Below are 13,374 nucleotides of genomic sequence, written 5' to 3' on the forward strand. Positions count from 1 at the left end.
AGAAACTTAGATTAGACCAACACCTCACACCCTATACCAGGATAAAATCCAAATGTATGCAGGGTTTAGACATAAAAAACAATATGATAAGCAAATGCAAAGATCAAGGAGTAGTATACCTGTCAGATATATGGAAAAGGAAGCAGTTTATGACCAAGGAAGAGATGTAGAACATCATTAAAAAACAAACTAGATAATTTTTATTACAGTAAAAAGCTTTTTCACAGACAAAACCACTATAACCAAGATCAAAAGAAATATAGTAAATTGGGAAACAATTTTTGCAACTAGTATTTCTTTTTTTTCAGTCTTTGTAAGGCAATGGTATTAAGTTCCTTGCCCAAAGTCACACAGCTAGGTAATTATTAAGTGCCTGAGGCCGGATTTGAACTCAGGTACTCCTGACTCCAGGGCCTGTGCTCTATCTACTGCACCACCTAGTCACCCTTGCATCTAGTATTTCTGAAAAAGGACTCATTTCTATAATATACAGAGAACTGAGTAAAATTTTCAAAAAACCAAGTCATTCTCCAATTGACAAATGGTCGAAGGATACGCAAACGCAATTTACAGATGAGGAAATCAAGGCAATACATAGTCATATGAAAAATTGGTCCAAATCATTACTTATTAGAGAAATACAAATTAAAATGTCTCTGAGATACCACCTCACACCTCTCACACTGGCCAATATGACCACAAAAAGACAAAAATCAATGTTGGAAGGAATGCAGGAAATCTGGGACACTAATACATTGCTGGTGGAGCTGTCAACTCATCCAACATTTCTGGAGAGCAATTTGGGATTATGCCCAAAGGGCAAAAAAAAATCTACATACCATTTGATTCAGCAATACCACTACTGGGTCTAAACCCTGAAGAGATTATGAAAAAGGGTAAAAACATCACTTGTACAAAAATATTTATAAAAGCCCTGTTTGCGGTGGCAAAAAAATTGGAAATTGAATGACTGTCCTTCAATTGGGGAATGGCTTAACAAACTGTGGTACATGTATGTGATGGCAAACTGTTGTTCTATTAGAAACTAGGAGGGCTGGGAATTCAGGGAAGCCTGGGAGGATTTGCATAAACTGATGCTGAGCAAGATGAGCAGAACCAGAAAAACATTTTATACCCTAACAGCAACATGGGGGTGATCAACCTTGATGGACTTACTCATTCCATCATGCAACAACCAGGGACAATTTTGTGCTATCTGCAATGGAGAATACCATCTGCATCCAGAGAAAGAATTATGGACTTTGAACAAAGACCAAAGACTATTACTTTCAAATTAGGGGAAAAAAACTGTTATCTTATCATATAATTTTACTATCTCAAACTTTATTTTTCTTCCTTAAGGATATGATTTCTCTCTCATCACATTGACTGAGATCAATATATACCATGTAACCAATGTAAAAACTAATAGAATGCCTTCTGTGGGGGGAGGGAGGGAAGCAAGAAAGTTGGGGATTGTAAAACTCAAATAAATAAAATCTTCTAAAAAAGACTCTACTTCTAAAACAATAGCTCCTGTGCCTCTGTAAGATGCTTTCCCTTTAACAATCACTTGAGACTTCTTTAACTTTTAGCAAAGGTATTTGCTAAGATAATGGTAAGAACAACTGATCTTAAACATTCTACCCATAATCCTGAGGCACCTTCTCCCACAAATACATTCAGCAATCATATAAAGAATGGACTAAAACTAGAGTACAATAGGAGTATACTAGTGAGATAGTAATGTAAGTTACACATATATGAATGGATAACTCGTAGCATTGATTCCTAGATAGAAGTCCTTTTCTTCTCTTTGTAGTCCTCATAGGATTCCACATGAGAGCAGCTCTTTGATAAATGGGCCATTCATGTGGGCTCCAAAAACTTAATGCTTTCTTTCTTTTTTTAAAATAAATTTATTTATTTATTTTTATTTTTGTACATATGATTTTAATACATCACTAAAATATTCTTAAGAGTAATAATCCCCCTCCCCCAAAAAATAAACCCTCATGAGAAATAAAGTAAAGGAAAGAGAAAGAAATGTGCTAGTCTGTGTTCCAACACTATGAACTCTGTCTCAGATGGATCACATTCTTTATGATAAGTCCATCACAAAAGCTACTTCCATATTTTTCCACTGTTGCCATTGCTGATTGCAACTCCCTCCATTCATTCCTCCCCACTACCATATACTACATTTTCTCTTTCCTTTCACTCTGTCCCTCTTCTTAAATGTGCTGTAGGGTAGCTGAGTGGTGCAGTAGACTGATCACTGGCTCTGGGGCCAAGAGGCCCCAAACCCACATGCCACCCTGAAAACCCAGCCACCACCTGGCCCCGTGGTCTTGGACAGGCCACCCAATTCCAGCCCCTTGCAAGAAGTAAAAAAAAGAAAATGTATTATATCTGACCACTTTCCCCATACAATCCACCCTCTCCTCCATCACTCACATCCCCCCCTTGCCCCTGTCCCCCTTCTCTCCTTTTTTACTCTAGATGTCTATATCCTATTGAGTGTGTATGCTGTTTCCTCTCTGAGACACCTCTGATGAGAGCAAAGGTTCCCTCATTCCCCCTCACCTTCCCCCCTTCCATATCATTACAATAGCTCATTGCAATAAAAAGAAATCTTATTATATGAAATATCTTAGCCTATTCCACCTCTCCTTTATCTTACTGCCAGGACATTTTCCAATTGACTTCATTTTTACAATATATTAATCTTCAAATTCAGCTCTTTCCAATGCTTCATCTATAAGAGCTCCTTCTACCTGCTCTATTAAATGAGGAGTTTCTTATGAGTATTATCAATATCATTTTTCTATTCAGGAATACATGCAATTCATTGTCATTAAATCCCTCATATTTTACCCTTCTCCACTCTCTATGCTTCACCTGAGTCCTGTATTTGAAGGTCAGACTTTCTGTTCAGCTCTGGTTGTTTCAGCAGGAACAATTGAAATTCCCCTGGTTCATTGAAAGTCCATCCTTTCCCCTGGAAGAGGATGTTCAGTTTTGCTGGGTAGTTGATTCTCAATTGTATTCAAGCTCTTTTGCCTTCTGAAATATTATATTCCAAGTTCTATGAGCCCTTAATGTAGCTGCTACTAAGTCCTGTGTGAGCCTGACTGCAGCTCCATGGTATTTGAATTGTGTTCTGGCTGCTTGTAATATTTTCTCTTTGACTTGGAACTTGGCTATAACATTCCCAGGGTTTTTTTTGGATCTCTTTCCAGGGTAGATTGGTGGATTCTCTCAATTTCTATTTTGCCTTCTGCTTCTAGGATATCAGAGCAGTTTTCCTGTAGTAATTCTTTGAAAATGATGTCAAAGCTCTTTTCCTGATCATGACTTTCATGTATTCTAATAATTTTTCAATTATCTTTCCTGAATCTGTTTTCCATATCAGTTGTTTTTTCAATGAGATGTTTGACATTTTCTTCTAATTTTTCATTCTTTTGGTTTTTAAGTATTGTGTCTTGATTTCTCATAAAATGAGCAGCCTCCCTCAGTCCTATTTTACATTTGAAGGATTTGTTTTCCTCAGAGAGCTTTCTTATCTCCTTTTACATCTGGCCAATTCTGCTTTTTAAAGTATTCTTCTCCTCAACTTTTTGAACTGTTTTATCCATTTGACCTATGCTGGCTTTGAATATGTTATTTTCTTCAGCATTTTTTTTGGATCTCCTTGACTAAGCTGCTGACTTCTTTTTTTATGTTTTTCTTAGATTGCTCTCATTTCTTTTCCTAATTTTTTTTCTATCTCCCTCACTTGATTTTCAAAATCTTTTTTGAGCTCTCTCATAGCCTGAGCCTAATTTCCATTTTTCTTGGAGTCTTTAGATGCAGGAGCTTGTACTTCCTCATCTTCAGATTGAATATTTTGATCCTTCTTGGGATCATAATGTATTTCTCAATGGTTTCCTCTTTTTTCTCTCTGTTTATTCATTTCTCCAGTCTGTGACTGATTTTGAGGTGCTTCCCAAACTTTTGAGTATTATTGGGACACCCCCTCGCACAAGGATCTCAGTGTGTAAAGCTCTGACTTCTTTCCTGGTCTGTGAATGGCCACAAGCTCACCCCTCTGCCATGGGGCTGAGGTGGGAGGTGGGGACCTGTTCTATGGGGGGCCTAGACTATGATCAAGATCTGAATGTGGTCAGAGCCCCAGAGTCTTGTTCCATGTACAGAGGACAGACCTCTGAAGTCTCTCTCCACTCCCCTACATTTGGTGGGCTGAGCACTCAAGGCTCAGTTGCCTGGGGGCTCCTGCTTACTGACTCCAAGTTTGCTTCTGTTTCCTGGATCTGGGCTGCCCTGCAGCTACAGCTGCTGAGCTGACCATGCTGACTACTGCAACTGCCCTGAGGGCCTGGGCTTCCTGTGCTCACTCTGGCAGAGGTCCCCTCTGCTAATCCTCTAATTTGTGCCCGGTGCTCCCCAGGGTGTAGGTCAGGAAACTGCCCCCACTGCCTTGAGCCATGGCTCCCAGGCACCCTGGGGCTGCTTCTGGGAGACTGAAGTTTCTTCCCTCTGGCAGACCATCCCTCTAACCCTATGGAGTGGAGCTTTTTCACTATTTTTCCAGGTTACTTTGGTCTGGAGAATTGCCTCACTGGATCTTTCTGTGGATCCTGTCTCTCGAAAATTTAGTTAGAGTTGAAATATTATGGAGAGGACACCTAGGAGAGCCTCTTCTCCTGTAGCCATCTTGGCTCTGCCCAACTTAATACTTTCTTAAGTCTATAGTTGATTTTTTTCTCTTATGTGAAAGGTCATGCTCCTTGAAGTTGCTTCTTCCCTCTAGTATAACTATAACTCTATTTCCATTTTTTACCTTGAGTGTGTGTGTCTGCTCCTGGCAGAAACCATTGTCTGCTACAGATTTAATCTCTTCTATGTCATGGTCAGTGGGAGGGAGGGAGGAGACATTCTTTTTTCTTTCCTTTCAAGAGTAATTTTTTCTGTAAGACCTGGTCTTTCCTCCACTTCTGACTCCAAATCTTAAAACTGAAATTCTTGACAACTAAAAACTATGATGTATTGTTTTTATACATAGGTCCATGGCAGTATGACTGATTCTCTTAAACACCAAGGAGTTGTTTCCTGCACTGTCATTTGCCTTTATCCCATGGCCAAAGCTCTAGAATCCTCTGAAATTTGTGATTTATTCACACTTTATTGGAAAAAATCACAATACCTAGCTTACATTTTGTGATTATAGTCTGAATCCATTAATTTAATAAGTGAATCTGAAACAACTTCAACTGAGTTGTGTGTGGGGAGAACTATGTCACTCCTTCCTTACTCTAAAAGTTTTTGTCATTATATTCTGATTAGATTTATTGAAATGGGCTGTGGACCACTTACATTAATATAATAAATCACTCTTCAGTTCCTATAAAGTGGAAAGCTGCTGAGTTAATAGGACTGAATTCCTTCAATACTATATAAGGGTCAGGAGGACCTACTTCAATCATATAAAATTCCTTATTTGTAAAGTAAGATTGGAAACCCTTGGAATTTGTGCTTAGAAAACAGCTAACAGCTATTTCATGGTCCTATTTAAGGTCACCTTGAAGGTATGAGGGAGCAAGTTTTTGGAATGTGTTATTTGTAAGAAAGTTAGTACTAGAATTCAGTACCAAAAAAAGTCAGAGAATTCTTCAGAGAAATGGCATATGTTAGTTATTGTCAGGCATCTGTGATTCTTGCAGTTTATTCAAAGAATCAGTGTATATTAAGGTTCAAGTTTGTATCCCCTCCTGATATATTGGGCCTTAAAGGTCATGCAATACTCTTGTGTACTGAGCCTTAGTGACCACTGCTCTACTCAATAGTGCCTATGTTAATAAGATGCTTTATTATGTAACTTCTCTAAGTGAAATATTTCTGATCTCTACAGTCCTTATGACAATGAGGATGTTTTGTCCTTTGTTCTCAAAGAAGACCATGACATCAGGGAGCCGATGCAACAACATGCTTGTGAATGAGTCCAGTGTTCAGATATGATTCAGGACAACTAGAGATGGCCCTGGATACAAGGCAATCAGGGTTAAGTGACTTGCACTGCTATTAAGAGTCTGAGGCTGGATTTGAACTCAGGTCTTTCTGACTTCAGGCCACAGCTCTATCCACTGTGCCATATAAAAGGACAACTGAGCTAGCTATAAGAATGTATGGTGAGTAGAAGTCTGTGACTCGTCCCTAAGACTAAGTTCATTCAGAGTTTGGAAGTTGTACTAAGTTCACAGATGTTTTAGTTTTTCTCAAAAAAATTCAGTATCAGTACAGTACATTAATTTCCAAGAATTTCAGAAAGATTGTAGTGCCTACTAGTTTCTCTCATTCTTTAGTTGATCTTTCTCATTACCACTTTGCATCATTGTAGAGCTTCTTTTAATTTCCATCTTATGGTTCTCTTCATACTATGATAATTGTTTTAAGTGAAAAGTCACAAATCCACCAATAACATTACCTCTAAAATTTTGAGCTTACTTTTTCATTTCCAGATGAAATATGTTCTCAATAGACTGTTATTATACAAAGTACTGATTCCTGAGCCTAATACCTCAGGGTGTTTCTAAAAATCTTGATGGGTTGTTACAAAATTCTTCATAATTTAGATTACAGTGATGATCTAAATCACTAGTGCCACAAGTCAAAATAAATTCTGTGGGGGCAAATATTGATACAATAACTTTGGATAGAACTATTCAAGTTGAATGAGTCACATTATCAGTCTCATCAAATTTGGCAAGGGGGGTTCATCATTTGGAGCATCTGAGTTTTGAAGTAAAAAATAATTGATAATAATAGCTATTATAACTTCTAAGCAAAAACAAATCTTTATCTTAAGGAAGAGCAATATGGTCCAGTCAAGAGTGAGAAGTACTGCTGTTTTAATTCCAATTCCAACCACAAATGAGAAAGTTCTCCTCCAGTCTCTCTAAGATGGATGTTTTATATACTAAGAGGGACAGCATTATATCTTTCTGTTATGTCTAAAATATTTCTAGCCTATGGGTATGAATCTGAATCAAAAGAAAAGCTACTTTTCTTATCACTCTTGGGAGGGAGAGTCATCCTTAGCAAGGGGGTGTTACAAGGGGTAGCCAGCTGCTACAATGGATAGAGAGCTGAAGTCAGGAAGATGCATCTTCCTGATTCAAATTTGGCCTCAGACACTTACTATTTGATCCTGGAAAAGCTCAGTTTACCTGAATCTCCTCATCTGGAAGATGAGCTGGAGAAGGAAACAGGAAACCATGCCAGTATCTTTGCTAAGAAAACCACAAAATGGGGTCATAAAGAGTTGGGCATCACTGAAAATGACTGAATGTCAACAGTTCTTAGTTCGCATTCACCATCTTAGATCCTCTATTTCTAATACTAGGTGCTGGCCTATAACATTTGTCAGGTTGGGAAGAAAAACAGCTTCAACTGCTCACATTGTAGTTGAATTGGGGAAAGAGCCCAGGAAAAAACAGAGGAAGAGGACTGTTTGATCAGATGGCAAGACACTGTCTGGCGTCCTACAGCCAGAGTCCTCCAAATTTTGTTTCAGGAGATACAAAGACACTCCTTGAGATAAGAAATAGAGGTTGCTGGAGGACACTTCGCCAGAGGATAAAGAACTGAGACCAGCTTTCAATAATTGTTTTGACTGTCCTGAAAAATTTCAGCCAGCAGTAGTGAGAATGGAGGTAAACTGAGCAAGTACAATTTAGCAACTAGAGGCAGAGCTCTAGTTCAAAGACAGTGCAAAGGATGCAGAGGGCCTTCTAAGGGAGCTGGTGGCAGTGCAAGCAAGGTGATCTCTTGGGATAGGGACAGGGAATAAGAGCCCCTAGTCAGGACCCACTGTATGGTCTCTGATCCAGAGGTTCCTTCTCAGATAGAAGCCAAACAGAGTGGCTGAATGTTAGACAGTCCAAGGCATATTCTCTAATTATCCCCTGGAAGACAGTGAATTCCCAACTTTCTCCAACTAAGATGGAGGTATGGAGGGAGTAACCTGAGTTCAAACAGAAACCTGAATTGTATGAAGAATAAGAGCTCCTGAGGGTCTGATCCAATGCAGCCAGAACTGAAAAGCTCTCTGCTTTAGACTTCTGTGGTGTGGAAAACTCTTTGAGGACCTACTTTTACAGTCAACTATATTTGTTGAGCATCTAGAAGGGATATGCTCTGTGTCCCTTTATATGTAATGCTGAGATGTTATTTGCACCAGACCTTGTAAAAATGAATTCCCCTTACAGTAAGTTCTCAGATGAGTATCTCCAAGGGAGGGGACAAATTTCTTACCTAAAGAAATAGGATAGTAGATTGGTTTTCTTCAAATTTTTGCCAAGGCTTGCCACAATCTATGCCCAACCTGTCTCAAGGGTAATGAAATCATTCTTCCTGGGTAGAGTCCCATCTGATTGACTTCAGAATATAGTTATGGGGTCTTTCTGATGATAAATTGGTGGAATCTGAACAGGATATTGTGACAGTTGTAGTCTGGGCAAATACTACTATCAGTTCAAATAGACTGAGAATAAAGGGAGAAGCCATAGAGCTCTAACCAGATCACTGAGGGGGATGATATCATCCTCCCAAGAGTTTGCTTGTAAAACTGAAAAAAAGAATATTAAGTACATGGACATCTAGGAACCCTTCAGTCCTTCCCTGGCCCAAGGTATCTTCCAAAGTCCCTGCCTAATTTGGATCATTTCAGAGAGGTTACCAAAGGCAGTTGATGGGGGTAGACAGCTGGGCCTGTATTGAGGAAAACTTGAGTTTTCCTACATATAAGATAATTGCTAGTGTAATGACTTTAGAAAAGACATTTAACTACTTTCAGCTTCAGTTTCTTCATCTGGGAAAAAAAGAATAGCCCCTGCATCTCAGACTTGTTAAACATCAAATGAGAAAATAATGGCATGTCATACAAACACACATAGACTTATACCTATCACTTATCAGTCAGAAGATGGATAGAATGCCTCATCATATTCCTCTGGAAATATGGTCATTTCAGGGATCTTAAATCATTCAAATGTATTTATTTTACAGTTATTGTTATTTCCTGTTTTGTGAGGCTTATTCTATTTAGTTCCCTGTGAATTAGTTGAAAGAAATTTTCTCAGGCCTTTTTTTCCCCTTGTTACTGTCTCTTTCCCATTATTCTTATAACACAGTAATATTCCATTACATTCATATGTCATAATTTTCTCAGTTATTTCTTAATTGTTAGACATTCTCAGTCAGATATAGTACCAGAGAGTCCAATGTTAAATTTTCAGGGGGAGCATTTATACTTTGAAAATTAGCAAATGTAAACCAGGGCTTGATTTATTATATTATCAATTTTCTAACCTTAAGTGATGATGAAAATGTTAATAATGCAGATTAAATGTAAAAATATGGTGTGCAGACATTTTTCCAAAGACAGTTTTTACTCTAATTCAGTTTTTTGAACCACAAAAATTACTATTATATTTTTGTACATACAGGTCATGCCTCTTTGAGATCTTTATGGTATATACTTAGTAGTAAGATTCTTGGTTCAAAGAGTACGTATAATTTTGTAACTTTAGGGGACATGAGATTTTAGATACATTTGTAACAACTTCTCTAAATTTCTCTATAAAGTCACAAGCTAGTCTTGTAATTGGCCAAGTAACTGGTATAGGTTGACAACTTTTATAGACTTGTGTTTTCAGTAGGTTGGAGAGAAGGGGCAAGTTGATTATCAGAATGTTTGTGCTTTGTTAGGTTATATCTTTGCCCTAAGAATCTTTGGAGCAACCCAGCTAGGTAAAAAAGAGAATTGTCTCTGGATTCAGTCCTCCTGATCTTTGAATAGTACACATAAGTCTATATTCACTGCAAAAATACTTTTTGCACTCATGGTTTGGACAGTTTTTGTATAACTGGAAAATGTCCTTTTTTTGCTCAGAATTCATGACTATCCTTCATTCTTCTCTCCTGTTCATTGGAAAAGACTCTTGGGCAAACAATGGCTATTGTGAGTAATCTTGATAAGGTCCCCTTCATTCTCTGGAGTTATTTCATAAACAGGTCAATTTACTCAATCTCAATAATTTTGTATTGTTTATCTTCCCAACAGTCAGTTGATTTGTGAATAAATGAATAATTCAAATTAAGTGAAAGGTGTAAGATTTTCCCATTCAACTAACTTCCCCAAGTTCATAGTGAAAACATTCCCTGGGTTCTCTCTTTAAATATAGCTGTGTTAACACAGAATTTACATCTTTAATGAGCTAGTGTGGTGTAGGTAAAACTAAAAAAAAGTACTATTCTTGATCATGATATAGCATACAAATATTACATCATGAATATAATTATTAAAAATTCCATTGAAGTGGTCCCCTTCTCTCACTTCAACAATTTGAAGAATAATGCTGATGGTTGGTTGGATAATTGCTTTAATTTTTTTAAAAATTCCCATAATGCACTTATCCTCAAATTTTCTCATATGATCAGTGAAAGAATACCTCTAGATAAACCTAAAATCATTAGTCTTTCTCTGTATTGTGTCCTAAAACAATAAAAAAATCAGGGTAGAGAATGGTTCATCACAGTGAAAGAAAGTTATCTATTTTGTTTGACCTTTATAACCTGGGAACTACATTTTCAATATGTGAAGGCATTAAATGCTATTTATGGGTACTGAGGCTCAAATGTACCTGATTTCAAAAAATTTTGTACCAAAACATATCCTTTTATGTGCTTTCTTGACAATGTGCCACTTATTGAATGTCATGCTAAATGGATAACTTTAAACAACTATATTGTAAACATCCCACTCCTTTATCTCTCTTTCAAAGAGAAATTACTCATCTTTCCAAAGTATAATTTGCCTTCCCATTTTGTATGCAAAATTTAGAATCCTTATACATTATGTATAATCTTAAATTCGGGATGCAGAAAAAGTTTGAGACATAGTTTCTGGGTAATTAATCATTTTGCTGATTATGCCAGCAGATAATAAAAGGCTCAGTAGCATTCTGAAATGCCAAAGATTTCTCATGGAGCTCACTCATCACTTCCAGTGCTCTTGGAAGAGTGGAAATTCCTGTGGGTGGCAATCGACTCTGATTGGCTAACAATTAATGAGAAGAATGAATATTATAATAAGGTGGACCTTTTTTTAATGAGGGGCTGGAGGATATAATTCTTATTATTCTCCCTCTCAGACAATCCCCAACCTCAGGCAATCTAGACAAAGGATTCTTGTCCTCTCCACACCCCATCCCACTCCACCCCACAAAGGAACATAATGGACTGGAATTCATCTTAGATCAAATTCTTTATGAATGGGCTAAGTAGGTTAAATTTTTGGGAAAGTTCTGGGATCTCTCCAATAATTTGTTATTTAATAATCATTTCTCTCAACTTTGTTATCTGAATTGTAAATAGTTCAGGATTCCAAGGAAAGAGATTTCTGTAGTTAGCACCTTTTGAAGGACAGCAAGTAAGCATTACATACCACAGAAGTCCAAGCAGGGGTTTGGTTCTTAAGCAATTTATGAGCTTTAATGAAATTATTTGAGGAAAGACTGGGTTGAAACATTCAAAATATGAAGAAGTATATGTAACCAGGGCAGCAGGGTATATAATGTTCAAGATGGAGCTGAATGTTAATAATACATCATTCTTTTTTTTCCAAAATATATTTTATTTTATTTTTTCCAATTACATGTTATGAAAGTTTTTCAACATTCATCACATGCCATATGCATATTTTAATTTACATGATTTCCTTCTACTTCCCTCTCCTCAGAGACAGTCTAGTAAATATTGTATGTACACATTTGTGTTTAACATGTTTATAGATTAGTCATTTTCTGTATAGGGAATTAATATTAAGGGGAAAGAAAGAAAAACAAGAGAAATTTTTTAAAAAGTGAATTTAGGGGGTGGAGCCAAGATGGCAGCATGAAGGCAGGATTTCCCTGAAACTTCAAAAAGCCATCAAATTATGACTCTAGCCAAAATTTAGAGGGGCAGAACCCACAAAGACTGGGTGATACAATTTCCCAGTGCAAGACAACTTAGAAATTCCACAGGAAAGGTGTGTTTCACCTGGATGGGAGTTGGGGAAAAAGCCACAGCCACAGAGCAGCCTAGGGATTACCAGTATCATCTTGAAGGGGTGGTGAGAAAACTCTGTTGCACCAGAGTGTGGGAACACGAGCCTCAGAGCAGCCCTGTGGTGAGAACCTGCAGCAGGAATCAGGGAAGCCAGTCAGAGCACAGCCCACAGATGGCAAAGGAGTAGAGGGAGACTGAAGAAATCTCTCTCCTCTCCCCAGGGCAGATCTCTGTTGTTTGCCCACACTCAGATCCAGGTTGCAGTTTAGGTTTCCATACTAAGATAGCTGAGCAGGGACCCTCTTCACAGCTCCAGGGTAGAGGGGAGCATGGTCATCTACATATCAAAGCACAGGCAAGAGAGCATAAGATCCACATGGAATAAATGTCCCAGTGGGGTGTCCCAAAAACCCCCAAAATTCTTGGAAGTGCACTAAATTACTAAATTACTCATAAGCTGAGGAAATGAGCAAACAAAAGAAAAAGGCCATAGAAAATTATTTTGTTCCCATGGAAGATTCAGATGATGACAAACTCAAAACTTCTGTATGCAAAGCCACTAAGGCAAATAGAAAGTGGGCTCGGGCTATGGATGAGCTCAAAAAAGACTTTGAAAAGCAATTAAGGGAGGTGGAGGAAAAATTGGGAGGAGAAATGAGAGCAATGCAGATAATTTATGAAAACCAAATCAGCAGTTTGGTGAAAGAAATACAAAAAAATGAAAACTGAAGAAAATAATATGTTAAAAATAATATGTTAATAATAATATGTTAAAATAATATGTTAAAAACCAGTTTAGGCCAAATGGAAAAAGCATAACAAAAGGCCAATGAGGAGAAGAATGCCTTCAAAGTCAGAATTGGTCAGCTAGAAAAGGAGATTTAAACAAAAAGCTCTCTGAATAAAATAACTCCTTCAAATGCAGAGTAGAACTAAATGAAGCTGATAACTTTGTGAGAAATCAGGAAGAAATAAAACTCTTCCAAAAAAAGTAAAAAATTAGAAGAAAATGTGAAATATCTCATTGGGAAAACAACCAACTCAAAAACAGATCCAGAAGAAATAATTTTAAAATTATTGGGCTACCTGAAAGTCACATGCAAGAAAAGAGCCCAGACTTCATTTTTTCAAGAAATAATACAGCAAAATTGCCCTGAGATCCTAGAAGCAGAGGGTAAAATGGAAATTGAAGGAATTCACTGATCACCTCCTAAAAGAGATGCCCCCTAAAAAAAACTCTTGGCAACCCTATAGCCAAATTCC

At 37.5% G+C, this 13,374-nt stretch overlaps 1 long non-coding RNA gene across 2 annotated transcripts in view; it reads left to right on the forward strand.

Annotated features, from left to right (window-relative positions):
• Positions 1–13,374, forward strand: part of LOC141501248 (uncharacterized) — a 201,691-nt gene that overhangs the window by 86,444 nt on the left and 101,873 nt on the right. The window contains exon 6 of one of the 2 annotated variants that reach the window (XR_012472181.1): positions 7,403–7,837. The exons of the other annotated variant lie outside the window; for it this stretch is intronic. This is a non-coding gene — a long non-coding RNA (uncharacterized LOC141501248). Of the gene's footprint in view, positions 1–7,402; positions 7,838–13,374 lie in introns of those variants that run through there. 2 annotated transcript variants of the gene reach the window in all.

The sequence above is a fragment of the Macrotis lagotis genome, chromosome X, assembly GCF_037893015.1.
Source record: "Macrotis lagotis isolate mMagLag1 chromosome X, bilby.v1.9.chrom.fasta, whole genome shotgun sequence".
Taxonomy (NCBI): domain Eukaryota; kingdom Metazoa; phylum Chordata; class Mammalia; order Peramelemorphia; family Peramelidae; genus Macrotis; species Macrotis lagotis.